Here is a 14,328-nt window from a genome sequence, read left to right on the forward strand (position 1 = left end):
CTTTAAATTCCACAGTGCAGCTAACCTTTATGAACTACTACTCGTCAAGTGTGGGCAGTGTCAAAGGATACGCACACTTTAAAAGGCTACTAAATACTTGTCTCTTTTCCAAACTACACATTTGTATGAGGTCAGATTTTCTGTACATACTTCCAAAACAACATTATCACAACAGAATGAATGCAGAAGGAGATATGAGAACCCAGCTGTTTTCTATTAAGCCAAACATTAGAAAGACTTGCAAAAATGTAAAATAATGCCATTACCACTTAATTTTTGTTGTTCTGATAAAAGTATTGTCCATAATATGTAATAGGTTGATGATTTTTAAATGAATTACTAATTTTTTTTCCCTTTACTGTGTGGCCATACTGCCCAGCTTGTAGGATCATAGTTCCCCAACCAGGGACTGAACCCGTGCCCTAGGCAGTGAAAGCAGAGTCCTAATCACCTGATCGCCAGGAAGTCCCAGTAAATAATTATTCTTTAAATTTCTTGAAGTTTCTAATCAACTATTGATAATAACCCACCAAAGTTCTTTGTGGTTTTCGACATTTTTTAAAAGTGAAAAGGGGCCTTGAAATCAAAAAGTTTGTGCATCACTGAACTAAAAGCAACCTCCTCCTCTCTCAAAAAAATGAGGGCAACTTCCAGTTTGGTCAAACATTTTATCTTTAGATAAAAATCAACACAGAATAGTGAGCCATGTAGTACTACACTAAGACTCTTTACCTTAAGTAAATGACTGAGAACAGTGTTAGTTGTTCAGTCATGTCCAACTCTTTGAGACTCATGGACTGTAGCCCACCAGGCTCCTCTGTCCATGGGATTCTCCAGGCAAGAATACTGGAGTGGATTGCTATTCCCTTCTCTAGGGGATCTTCCTAACTCAGGGATCGAACCTCAGTCTCCTGTACTGCAGGCAGATTCTTCACTGTCTGAGCTACCAATACACTTACACGTCAAACATGTCTACCGCTCTATGTAATTGCCAAAATTTTCTTACTCTAAGCTTGTAAGGCCTTTAACAAACAGCCTATATTCATTAAACTAGACCTGAGGATTAGAGTTTCATCCTTATGGACTTGCTGGCATACAGCATTCTGTGTAACTAACTGTTCTATGTCCACTTTTCCTATTTTTGATTTTAAATTTAAAAGTAATTTCTAATGTAATTTTAAAAATAGCTGTATTATTACATTGGTTCAATTGGCAGATGAACCAATGTAATAAGCTCTTTATTCAAAATACCTTGAGTCAATTTAATAATGGGAAAAGCATTTTCTACCATAAACAAAAACCACTATCTGATCTTCCAATCAACTCAATATCCTTGTTCAAACTGATAACAATATACAGTTGGTACTAGCCATGCAAATGGCCACCCACTCCAATACTACTGCCTGGAGAATCCCATGGACACAGGAGCTGGCAGGCTACAGTCCATAGGGGTGCAAAGAGTCGGACATGACTGAAGCGACTTAGCACTAGCCGTACAAGGAGGCACATTATCACTGTCAGATGGTTAATATGACGAGTGAGAGGAGTAGATGGAGCCTACTGCCCCAAAGCACTACAGTCTGTCTCAGCAATGGCAGGAAGCAGCCTCCCTCTGGGACCCAAGCAAGGACACAGATGTTACACAGCTTCCACAAAACCTATGGAAAACCCATGCTCACCCAGCACACATAAAAAGTGGGTTGTAATTAACATCACACCACAGAAGGTGCTTAAGCAATCAACATTCCAAAGTTATTTCAGAATTATTTCTTTAAAATCTGCAACTAAAAGAAAAATATGCTGACTCAAATCCCACCTCTTTCAATATTTCTCTGACCCTCTGAAAGCACATCTGAGAACTTGACATTAATCATATACGCCTCAAAGGCAAATGTATTTTGCTCACACTCCCTCCTTGGTCTCAAAATCCCCATGGAGTACAATGAAAAGAGCAGTTACTAAACAATTTGTCTCAATAAACAGGGAAGGGGAAAAGTGACATCTTCAGAAGAAATTCCATTCCTAACTCCTAAATCTTTATCTTTCTATATCAAAACTGCAAAAAAAAAATATACTGGACTCTACACCTGCCTCCCCTCATTGACTTGAAATGCTGTGCCGAGATGCAGTATCACTCCCCAAACCCATCATGCATAGGTAAGAGAGCAGGTACAGGTTCACATCTGGCACCACCCATATTTAAATCATTTAACTATTTTGCTCTCTCAACTTCATCTGCAAATAACAGAACTGACCTCAGAAGGCTGCAGAAATGATTACATAAAATACTTTCAATTACTTAACTTAGTGCTGCCTGGCACAAGAGCCCATTATTTGCACTATTACTATAACCTATGGGAAAAAACCAAATATTACTAAAACGAAAAACTGTTAAGTAGAAAAAAGGTGTTAAAAAATAAAATGTATACTGTGACCTCATTTCAGTTTTAAAAAGGAGGTGGTAAGATTCTTTTGTTTTTTATTTTCTGGCTTATGTAATGTCTCCACCATAAACACAAATTGCTAGTATAATACAAGGGAAGAAGGCAAAAATAATGTAAATTTTTAAAGAGTCAAAAAAATGTGAATAAGGCAAAATATTACAAAAATGTTCTTAAATTTAACATAATGAGCAAAATGTTGATGGAAACAATTCCCATCCCACTTAAATCCCAAAAACGTTGTAGTGACTTAACAATTTAGAGCAGAGAAAAACTGTCAAACTTGAGTGTTACAAAAACAGCAGAACACCTTTTGATAAATCACCCTTCTCCAAAGAATACAAAGCATTAAAAGCTATAAGTAATTTATTAATCCTCATTACAAGCTAAGTGGTAGGTTTCTGGCTGTGATTTTTAATTTCCAGTTCACTGGTGGGGACAGATAGTAAAGTTACATTGTACACTCAGAATAAAGAAACCTAAAATATTCCAACTTTTAGTTCATCTAATAAACCACAATCTGACAAAAAAAAAAAAAAGATGGACCTAATGCACCTGCAGCCACTGACATAAACTATGATTCAGCAGTAAGCTTAACAGACACAAGAAGGGCTATCTTATCAAGGTCCTTTAAAAGGCTATGAAAATTTGAACTAGCTAATTAACAGTGTCCATCCCAGTCCCAAGGAAGCATTTTGGGGACTGGAAGATGTCAAATGGGTTCAGTAGGCAAACACAGGAAAAACTTCGCTGATGAGATTCACAATGCACTTCATTATGCTGCTGCTGCTGCTGCTGCTAAGTCGCTTCAGTCTTGTCCGACTCTATGCGACCCGATAGACGGCAGCCCACCAGGCTTCCCCGTCCCTGGGATTCTCCAGGCAAGAACACTGGAGTGGGTTGCCATTTCCTTCTCCAATGCATGAAAGTGAAAAGTGAACGGGAAGTCGCTCAGTCGTGTCCGACTCCTAGCGACCCCATGGACTGCAGCCCACCAGGCTCCTCCATCCATGGGATTTTCCAGGCAAGAGTACTGGAGTGGGGTGCCATTGCGTTCTCCTCGTTATACTGAATACTGCTCAAGTATTCACACCTCTAACAAATAAACATCTTTTTTCATTATATTAATATTGTGCAGAACACTGTTCTAAGGGATTTAAGTTAGAATACAGTTCAAATACATGACCTCTAAGGCCCCTTCCTGTACGTATGATTATTATAAATGGCAATAAAGATTCAAGAACAAACTTCCTCCTAACACAAGTGACACTCTGGAAGCCAAAGTACACCCCAGGACAGAGCTTCTCCACCGCAGCACTACCGCCTTGTGCCGAGTAAGTTTCTGCTGTGGGAAGGGGGTCTCTCCTGGGCTCCTGCAGGTGGTTTAGCAGCATCCCTGGCCTAGAGGCCCGATGCTCCCTCCTAGAAATTATGACAACCAAAAATGCCTTCAGACATGCCAAATGTCCCCAAGGGGGCAAAATCACACCCCCCAATTGAGAGCCACTCTCTAGAGATAGATTCTGTATCTACAGATGTATATACATACATATACATTTCTAAACATAGATTTCCAAAAATCATACATATCTGGCTGCTTCAAATAGTGCAAGTCACAAACTAACTCCACACCTACAAATGAAAGCCACACCTTACTCCCTTGTAAACTCCAAGACAGGACTCCGGTTACACAAGAATAAACTGACAGCATCCACCTTGCAACAATGTTGATTAGCTGCCAAGGCCCAAAGGGAAGGGTCTGGACATTTGGGTGGCCAACAACAGCACTTGCACTGAAAACAGAAGCAAAAATCAGATGGGGAAGAAAAACCTGCCCATAATGTGGCTTCTACTAACCTCGTTCCACCATTACCTCATTACTCTGTACAAAGGGAAAAAAGACACAGGAAGGATGGTTAGAGAAGGGTGTGTGAAGTCATCAAAATTTAAGCTGAAGCTTGAAAGTTAGCTAAAATTTCATTATGTAAAAGGCGGAGGCAAAAGAAGGTAATGGGGCATTCCAGTGAGAGGAAAAGGTATGGGAAAAGCAGACATCCTGGAGGTTAGATGAAATGATCAACTTGTTTGAATTATAAAGCATATTTTAACAAGAGGAAACCCTATAGAAAAAGGTGAAAACGCAGTCTGAAGCCAGATCATTAATGGACAACGTTCAAAAGCCAGTTTTTACTCAGACTTAAAGGCAGCAGAAAATCATTAAAGGTTTTTCATATATGGAGTGACACGAGAACTGTGCTACAGAGAAGAGCTGTATAAGACGGATTAAAAGAAAGTAAAAAGTCAAAGGCCAGTGAAAAAGTTATTGCCATAATCTAGACAGGATACAACAAGAACTTACAACTAAGGCGGTCACCACAGCAGAATTGTCAAAGTCTCCTCCAGGCTTCAGAAGCGCCTGAAAGTCTGCAGAAAAGCCAACTAAGTGACACAAATAGGAAAGCTCTTAAGAAAAGAGAAGGTTGTCATTTCCCTCATAATTTCACCTTCTTTAAGATAAAATCCTCCCATTTATTTCTCATAAAGCTGTTCAGGTTGGGAGGCAGGGGGAACCATTTAGGTTTGGTATATCCTCTCCATTCCTAACAGTACCAATCCAAACCAGCCCGGGTGTATCAGCTCACACCTAAATGATCTTAACAGCTTTCTGACTGAAGTCTCAGTCCTCTAATCCAGCAGTCCCCAACCTATTGGTCAACAAGAACTGATTCTGTGGAAGACAATTCTTCCACAGACCAGGCGTGGGGGGAGGGGACGGTTTCGCTATGATTCAAGCACATTACACTTTCTGTGCGCTTTATTTGTGATCTAAGGCTGCCACTGATCTGGCAGGAGCACAGCCCGGAGGTAGGGGCTCCCTCGTCTAATCCATTCCTTACCTTTTCATCACTTCACTTCTTTACTCAAGAATAGCTCCTAGTACATTTCTCACGAGTCCAAATTCTCCAAGGTGAAACTTAGCATCGAAACAAGTGCATCAATTGGCATGGACCTAGAAACCACCCCCAGATTCAACTCATCATTTCTGCCTATGCTGTTGCCTCTAACTGAAGGCCCTTCTACCCTTTAAGCCCAAAACTTAATACTTCAATACACAACATCTCCACAAAAACTTTTCCAGACTATTCAGACTCACGTAACTTTCTTCCTGCTTAAATTGTACAATGCACTTAAAGTCACCACTCAATTAAAATTATCTGAATGTTCCCCTAGTTGTCAGTTTGTTAACTATATTTCAAGACTGGGAAAGTCCCTTAGTATCTTTCTTTGCGTGCTTACTAACTTCACTGAGATAGAGTGCCGAGGACACAGTGAGCACTGTGAGCACTCACTGACAGGCTTGCAGTAGTCAGAGACCCAGAGGCAGGCTTTTCAAGCATAAGACTGTGCTAAGCAGAGAAAGACGAGGAAATACCAATCAAGAAACTGACACAATTGAAATAATAGGGAAGGATTTGGGAGATGATCCACAGAACAACTTGAATGAAGCAGGTGGTTGGTACACGCACAGCTTCTTGAGAAAGAGAGGGAAAAAGCAGCTTTGTGATCAAGTGCCAAAAGTTACATTATGGAACACACTGGAAAGTTTTTCTTTTACAAATGTAGATTTGTTACAGAATACAAGAGTGAGTGGGAGGCAAATTTTTTTTCATAAAACAAAGAAAGAAGGTGGACCTCACCACCCCAGTTCCTAATACTTTCCTATGCCAACAGGGCAGGGCTTGGCTGGAGAATAGATTGTTATCATGACTGCTGTTCACTAACATTAATTGACCTTTTACAGTGTCAGTCTCTGTGCTAAGTGTTTTACATATACATCCTCATTTAATTATCACAATAACAGTATAAGTTGAGTATGTGCTCAGAAGTAGCATGCCCAAGAGCACACCACTACTAAGCTACAGAAGCAGGATTCCAATCCAAACCTGTAAGTGAAAAGTGAAAGTCGCTCAGCCGCGTCTGACTCTTTACCACCCCATGACTATACATACAGTTCATGGAATTCTCTAGCCCAGAATTCTGGAGATGGTAGCCGTTCCCTTCTCCAGGGGATCTTCCCACCACAGGAATCAAACCCAGGTCTCACTCATTGCAGGGGGATTCTTTACCAGCTCAGTCACCAGGGAAGCCCAAGAATACCCAAGTGGTTAGCCTATTCCTTCTCTAGCGGATCTTCCCCACCCAGGAATTGAAGATCTCCTGCACTGCAGACAGATTCTTTACCGTCTGAGCTACCAGGGAAGACCCATGCCTATTTTTTTTAGTTTATTTTTTATTGAAGTATAGTTATTACAATGTTGCATTGGTTTAGTTGCTAAATCATGTCTGACTCTTACAACCCCATGAGCTGTAGCCTGCCAGGCTCCTCTGTCCATGGGATTCTCCAGGCAAGAATACTGGAGTGGATTGCCATGTCCTCCTCCAGGGGATCTTCCCTATCCAGGAACTGAACACAGGTCTACTGCATTGCAAGCAGACTCTTTACCAACTGAGCCACCAGGGAAGCCCAGTGCATTATCATATACTACACATAAGGCTAAGTTTAAACTGGAAGGGACTTAACTGCTAGACACAAGGATTTTAAATTTTAGTCTTTAGAGGAAAGTCAATGAGAAATCCAAAAAACATTTTATTAAAATGCCAACAGCATTTAAAGCTCCACAGCAAGTGTCTATGAGGATGACATGGACCAGTAAAGACACTCTGATCAGGGAATCCTAAGGGGACCCTCACACAGTTGTGAGAGCTGGACCGTAAAGGCAGAGAGCCAAAGAATTGATGCCTTCGAAATGTGGTGCTGAAGACTCCTGAGAGTCAAGATCAAACCAGTCAATCCTAAGGGACACCAACTCTGAATATTCACTGGAAGGACTGATGCTGAAGCTGAAGCTCCAGTATCATGGTCACCTGAAGTGAACAGCCAACTCACTGGAAAAGTCCCTGATGCTGGGAAAGACTGAGGGCAGAGGATGAGATGGCTGGACAGCATCACTGATGCAAAGGACATGAACAAGTGGCAAACTTCAGGAGATGGTGAGGGACAGGGAGGCCTGGCATGCTGTAGTCCACGGGGTCACAAAGAGTCAGACACAACCGGACAACTGAACAACACCATCACACAGGCTGAGAGTGGGTGCTGGGGTCACAGAAAGCTTCCCGGGGGAAAACATCTTAACTTGAAACCTAAAGGATAGGAAGGGTCCTGCATCGGGCTTCCCTGGTGGCTCAGACAGTAAAGAATCTACCTGCAGTGCCAGAGACCTGGGTTCAATCCCTGGGTCAGAAAAATCCCCTGGAGAAGGGAATGACTACCCACTCCAGTATTCTTGCCTGGAGAATTCCATGGAGAGAGGAGTCTGGAGGGCTACAGTCCATGGGTTGCAAAGAGTCAGACACCACTGAGTGGCTAACACTTCTACTTTTAGCATGGCCCATACAGCTACTTTCAACACCTCTGCCCCCAATTATCAATTCCAAAACCAATTCCGGCCCTTCAACATTCCCCATGTGAATAAACCCTGATCCCAATCTCTGGTTTACAATCTACTATAGATATCTAACCTAAACATACACTAATATCAGACAAGAGTAACAGACTACAGTATAGTCTAATGCTGGAGACACTAAGAACCACAGCAGTGTCATCAATGCCAAAGATAAAACAGAAATTAGGTGTGAAGGTAAACCTAGATGACAAAGCTCTGTGTTTTGCCTAAAGGGATCAGGGGAGGCTTCCAGAAAGAGATCATATTCTGACTAAATACCAAGGTTAAACAGCGAGGGTTCGATAGAATGATAACCAGTCACTCCATCCTTAATACCACTGCCTTAGTTCAGAATCTCTTAGGCCTTACACCAACCCAGAACAGCAATACTCTCCCAACTGTTCTTTCTTCCTGTCTCAGCAAGCCTTCAACCTAGTGTTCACTACCAAAATGATTACTAAAAGAGGAGAAAACAGGGGAAAAAAGAGAGGGAACATAAATTCAACCATGCTGTGCTCCTGCTTAAAATCCTTCCACTTAAAATCCTAGTGACACTAGGATAAGGATGAACCCAAACTCCCACACGGCACTCATCTGCCCCCTCTTACACTCAGCCTCATCTTCCACCTGTCCCCAGCCTAGCCACCGCAATCTTATTTATACTTCCAGGTTCTTCCATGCCCTTGCACCTTTGCTTCTCAAATTTTAGCTCAAGATCACATGCTCTTTAAAGTATTTCCCACTCACTCCAGGTAGAGTTAAGGGTCTCATTCCTCTATAGGATCTAATAAGCATTCACATGGCATCCTGGTCATAATGGAAAATAAAGACCCAATTTTGTCACCCCCACTGACTGTATATTTCTTAAAAGGAAACTTATGGCTTGTTTCCTTTTCCTTGAATCTGCCTGCAATGCAGGAGACCCTGATTTAATTCCTGAGTTGGGAAGATGCACTGGAGAAGGGATATGCTACCCACTCCAGTCTTCTTGGGCTTCCCTTGTGGCTCAGCTGGTAAAGAATCCACCTGAAACGCGGGAGACCTGGGTTTGATCCCTGGGTTGGGAAGATCCCCTGGAGAAGAGAAAGGCTACCCACTCCAGTAATTCCATGGACTGCATAGTCCATGGGGTCTCAAAGAGTCAGACATGACTGAGCAATCTTAACTTAATGGCTTGTTTTATTTCTAACTCTTAGAGGTAGCACTATGCCTGACAGACAGTGGACCAATATATATGTTAGTTAACCTGCATATTCTACAGTAAATGCATCGGATGGAGATCCATTATGAAGTTAATGGGGATGTCTGATCATAAAGTGAAAATCTAACAGGAAGCAGGAACCAACTGAACCTAGGACAGACTTTGTCCACCTCAAGTGCTCATCATTTACACTGCCAAGCACATGCACTCAGACTGACCAACTTTTTAAGTATACTTTTAAACTATTAAATTTGGCTACATAAGCCTTTGAAGGCATTATCAAAATTTTAAATGCAACTACTCAAACTTTTACCTAGTAACTGCACTTCTAGGAACCTATTCAACAGAAATACTCACAGATACCTAAGAATATATGCACAATTCTTTTACTTAAGAACTGTAATACAAAAAAAAAGAGAGCAAACTTTAAAAGATACAATAGAATATTATGAAGTTATTGAAAAAAAAAAAACTTTATCTTGACATGAAAAATCTCTGATATGTAACTAAGTGGAAAAAAAAAAAAAAGACCAAGCTACAAAACAGGTAAGATCACATTTGTTTTACTTATCACTGAATTCATTTCCTACCAGTCTAGCTCACAAAAGGCTAAGAAGGAAAAATGGACTTTTATCTCATCTCTAACAACTCTAATAATACAAGTGTTTCTGAAAAAAACTAAAATCGAAGATTTCTCAAAGGGGTCCAAGCAATTCAAAAGCAAATACCTTCTTCTTAGGGTGCTGGGGTAAGGGGAAGGTCCCTGACTCAACTCTAGAGATCTCAGTGAAATCGACCCTATCTCTTCAGAATACTGAATTAAAGATTAACTGAAAACACACACACACACACACACACACACACACAAACCCTGAAAAACAGCAATCTAGTATCTTTTGAAATATGGTAAGCTCTTCAAACATCCTCAGTGCTCCATGGTAACATATGAACAGTTTAATGAAACTTCCCTGACAGTTCAACTTATCAGACCAGTATTTCTACAAAGCCTCTATGCTACCAAACAGCAGAAGCTAAACTAATTAGCTTTTCACCTCTATCCCTTCACACCCTCCAGTGGAGGTGCTAATAAGCAGTCACAAAGGCCAAATAGCAAATGAAAGCCTTAGATATCAGTTTTTAGCAATTTTTTATTTAATACTCTAACAACAAAATTGTGATTCATCTTTTTTATTCAACACTTCCTCTCTAACTGAATTTAACCAGATCTGACCTTAAGCTGCTCCCTTTTTACAAAGAAATTAAAAGGTGAGAGACTCCATTAAGTTTGATGCCACTTAAGCAACTTTTTCTAAACAAGGGCAGAATCTGCTGTACTTAAAATTCAGAGTGAGATCTCATTTGGGATTCCTGGTTCAAGTAACAAGAACCAGAGTTTTTGATAACATTTAGATAAAACTGCGCTGAATTTACCTCTGCCTTATTCTTCCCTCACTCTTAAAGCTTGGGGAGAAATTGTAATTTTTAAAAAGTTAGAACTAGAGGGGGAAAAAAGGCAAGTTTACAATCAACAACAATAAAACACAAAGTTAAGTAATTCCGTGGGGGCTAGGGCCTTCCAATGTTAAAACTGTATAGAGCTAGCCGAAAAGCTTAGAAAAGCAAGCCTTACAGAAGGTAAGAACTAACAAGTATTAAGCAGCTGTCAGTTCCCAGACACCACTACCCATGGGAGACAAGAATCTAAAAGGTGTCTACCTTGAAGGGCTTCTTGATGTAATGTTTAAAATCTTCATATACAATCTTTAAGTTTCTCTTTCAGACTACTCAAATTTGTTTCTTATCCATAAATATGAACTGCACTCTCTACTTTGAAGAGTTTCCTCACACCCTCCATTTTTGCTTTACCTTTATTTGATGAAAGACAACAAAAGCTTACCACACAAACCAAAAAAACACATCTATTTCAGTCTTTTTGGAATCCAGGCTTTTTGATAAATCAAACCTATCGAGTCATTTTCTCCTATACATTCTACCCTACATCCTAAAAGACTGGCAACACACCATAACGTGGGAACAAATGATAACTGAACTAATAACGGTGACCCTTCCATCCATATATACTGATCTTTTCCTATGACCCCACAAAGACACCACTTTCTGTCTTCTCGTGGCCTTAAAATGTTGGTGACCTCTACCACAGTGGAATATTTGTCTTTTACATTCATACTGTCTTTTTTAACCATTACTGTGATTCACTGAGTTTTGATCTCACATTTTAAGGAATGGCAAGTACTGATAAATCTCGCTTTGTGTCATGAATTATTACATTCTGGCAAGAATATTTCTACGCGACGTTTACTATGCCCAGAGGCTAACATGCAATTTATTATGATGGAAACTACAATTTAAACACATCTTCAGAAGCAACGTGAAGACTCAAAAACCAGTCTTAATATAGATTTCCAAGAAATAGTTAAAAGTCTTATTTTAGGCAAAGGACATGATCCAAGTACTCTTGGCAGGCCAGGTGTTTGGGCCGTTTTATTTGAGACACCTGCACCTATACTTTTTCATAAAGGGATCAAGTAAAAGAGCCCTAATGTAAAACATGCTTCCGGAGACCTAGAACAGTCTAAACAAAAGGCAAAAACTTACTTAAAACAGAAAAAGAAGGCAAAGAAAAGGTGCTTTAAAACTAAGGAAACCACTCAATAGTAAGATTTGCTCTGGCCCAATCAACTGAAGATGAACCATATACTCAGTCTGCACTAGTCCTTCCTTTCCAAATTCAAGGCAATGGAAAGATGCTGAAGGTTAAAAAAAAGAAAAAAATAATAATTAACAAAAAAATTCCCTCTTTTTCCAGGAAGGAAATCACTTAATTTCTGTATCTAATGACTTCACCAAGAAGAAAAATAATAACGCCTACTGAACTCCCCTCTCAAGGAAGCTGACAAATATAAGAGGAATAAGCATTACTCTTTAAACACACAATTTTCAATGATTATTTAGAAAATTGAATATGGATTAGTATGTTTCTTCACAGAATTTTAAAAAATTGCTTTTCTAGTACTACAACAAGGTAACTAAGCGAAAATTGAATATGGATTAGTATGTTTCTTCACAGAATTTTAAAAAATTGCTTTTCTAGTACTACAACAAGGTAACTAAGCTTTACTTAGAAAAGTTCCTCTAACTAGAACCACTCAATATTAAAGTAACTTCTCAAATCAGCTTCATCAACCAAAATGGCCCCATGTTTACAGATTACATGAGTTAGGTTGTATCAAACAGAACAAATCTATCAGCTGTTATTCACTTTAAAATACAATTAAAATCTGTGGTCAATCTATAAAATCCAGAGGAGGTACAGACACTGGCTACAATGTAGCATGACTAGAAATGGAAGGGTATTGGCAGTGTTTGAAGAAGAAAAAAAAGAGAGTTGTTTTCCTTTCTTCTCACCTTGATAAAAGTTCAAAAGTGAACTAAGGTATACTCATTTTCTAGCTTCCAGAATTTTCCTCAACAGGATAATGATAAGTCATCTAACAATGAAAGTGTGCTCTGCAGGTTTAACCATAGAAACAACATGTGTAGGCAGGAAGAAAATCATATAAAGATTGAACATCTCACCTGCTGTAAAGCACAAAACTCAAATGCTAAAATTCTGACTAAGGCTTTCAGGAAAGATGCAGGAACACTTCTAAATACTTCACTTAAATGGATTCACAAAGGTGAAAGGGCCAAAAACCCCACCATACCTCAAGACTCTCTCAATACTTAACTGATCACTCTTTTAACTGCCTACAGACATAAATTAAAAATACTTATTAAATATATACTTGAATACAGCAGTCCTCTGAGACCAATCATTTTCACCATAATACAGATAGTAAGAATCTTTGTCACATCTGTTTCCCTCCAAGTGGTGCACACTTGAAAATTAAAAAATGAACCACCTCAAATCATGAGATCGCTAACAAATATACCAAATATGCTAAAGGCCAAAGGAATTGCAGACTTTGTTGGATAAACCTAGAGGAAATCGCAATCAGAATTCCATGACTGAGGACAGTTATCTCACATTTATAATACATTTTTTAAATTCCCAAGGGATGAGCATTTTTACCTTGCCTTATTTTTAGGACTACACATCACACTGCACGTATCACATGACATGATGTAACTGTTAGCAAGGAAAATGGCCCAAAACCATAAAAAAAATACATGCTAGAGGAAACCAATCAATGTACACTTAAAACCACTACATTTCATATTTAGTTTTTGAAATGTTTTTAAACTCAGGACAGATCTTTTTTTCAAATTGAGAAAGTGGTTAGTAACCTCTGTAGAAACAACAGAGAAATGTATTTGTATTTTATATAATAGGAATTTACCGAACTACTAGGAAAACTGACACGAAGAAACAGATAATAGAACATTCTTCTAAATCTATAGATTAACACTAAAAATACTCGGGATCAAAACCGCAACAGAAACGTAATGAAATATCTTTAGTTAGAAAACAAATTATTACTCAAAAGTGTTCACCATTGTTATAAAAAAAGAAAAATAGCTTCAAATGACACGCCTGTAGACAACTGAAAATTTCTAAATTGGTCAGACAGTACACTAGAAAAGGAACCAAGTATAGCCTATAGAAGGGGGGAGGGGAAACACACCCACTTAAAGCCTTGTAAATAGTGGTTACTTTAAACGACCCAAAAGCAGGGATAATACTACAGGCTATTCTGAGCGATGGAAAACATATTCCAATGTCCTACTTTTCATACTTGAAAGTGCTTTAGAAAAGAAAAGAAGTTCAGTAACAATGTATAACTATATCATGATTATGCAAGGCAAAGATTATGTAATTTTACGTTTATTTTAAATGTTATCCAACTGTAAAACTAAAAAAACTAAAATGTTTTGATCTTTCTAATGGGGAGGCGGCAAGTTCTTCTGGGCTACAATTTAAAAATATAAACACAGACCCCAAAACAAACAAAAAAACACAATGATTGCTAGCCACGTGACAAAGGAGATGGCAACACCAGGATTGTGAATGGAGGTGAGGAAGGCGAGGCAGGACTAGGAAGGTTTCTCGGAACTTTGAGGACCTCAGGATTTGAGTCTCCCGACCCTTAAGGTAACCAAACTCTAGCCCGACTAGTTGTATTGTTAACGCTCTCAAGTAGTTTATTAATAGGTCACGAAA

General features: G+C 39.3%; 1 protein-coding gene across 5 annotated transcripts in view; it reads right to left on the minus strand.

Moving 5' to 3' along the window:
* KANSL1 (KAT8 regulatory NSL complex subunit 1) overlaps nt 1-14,328 on the minus strand; it is a 174,057-nt gene that overhangs the window by 131,986 nt on the left and 27,743 nt on the right. The gene's annotated exons all lie outside the window — the stretch shown is intronic.

The sequence above is a fragment of the Bos javanicus genome, chromosome 19 (assembly GCF_032452875.1).
Source record: "Bos javanicus breed banteng chromosome 19, ARS-OSU_banteng_1.0, whole genome shotgun sequence".
NCBI classification, from domain to species: Eukaryota; Metazoa; Chordata; class Mammalia; order Artiodactyla; family Bovidae; genus Bos; species Bos javanicus.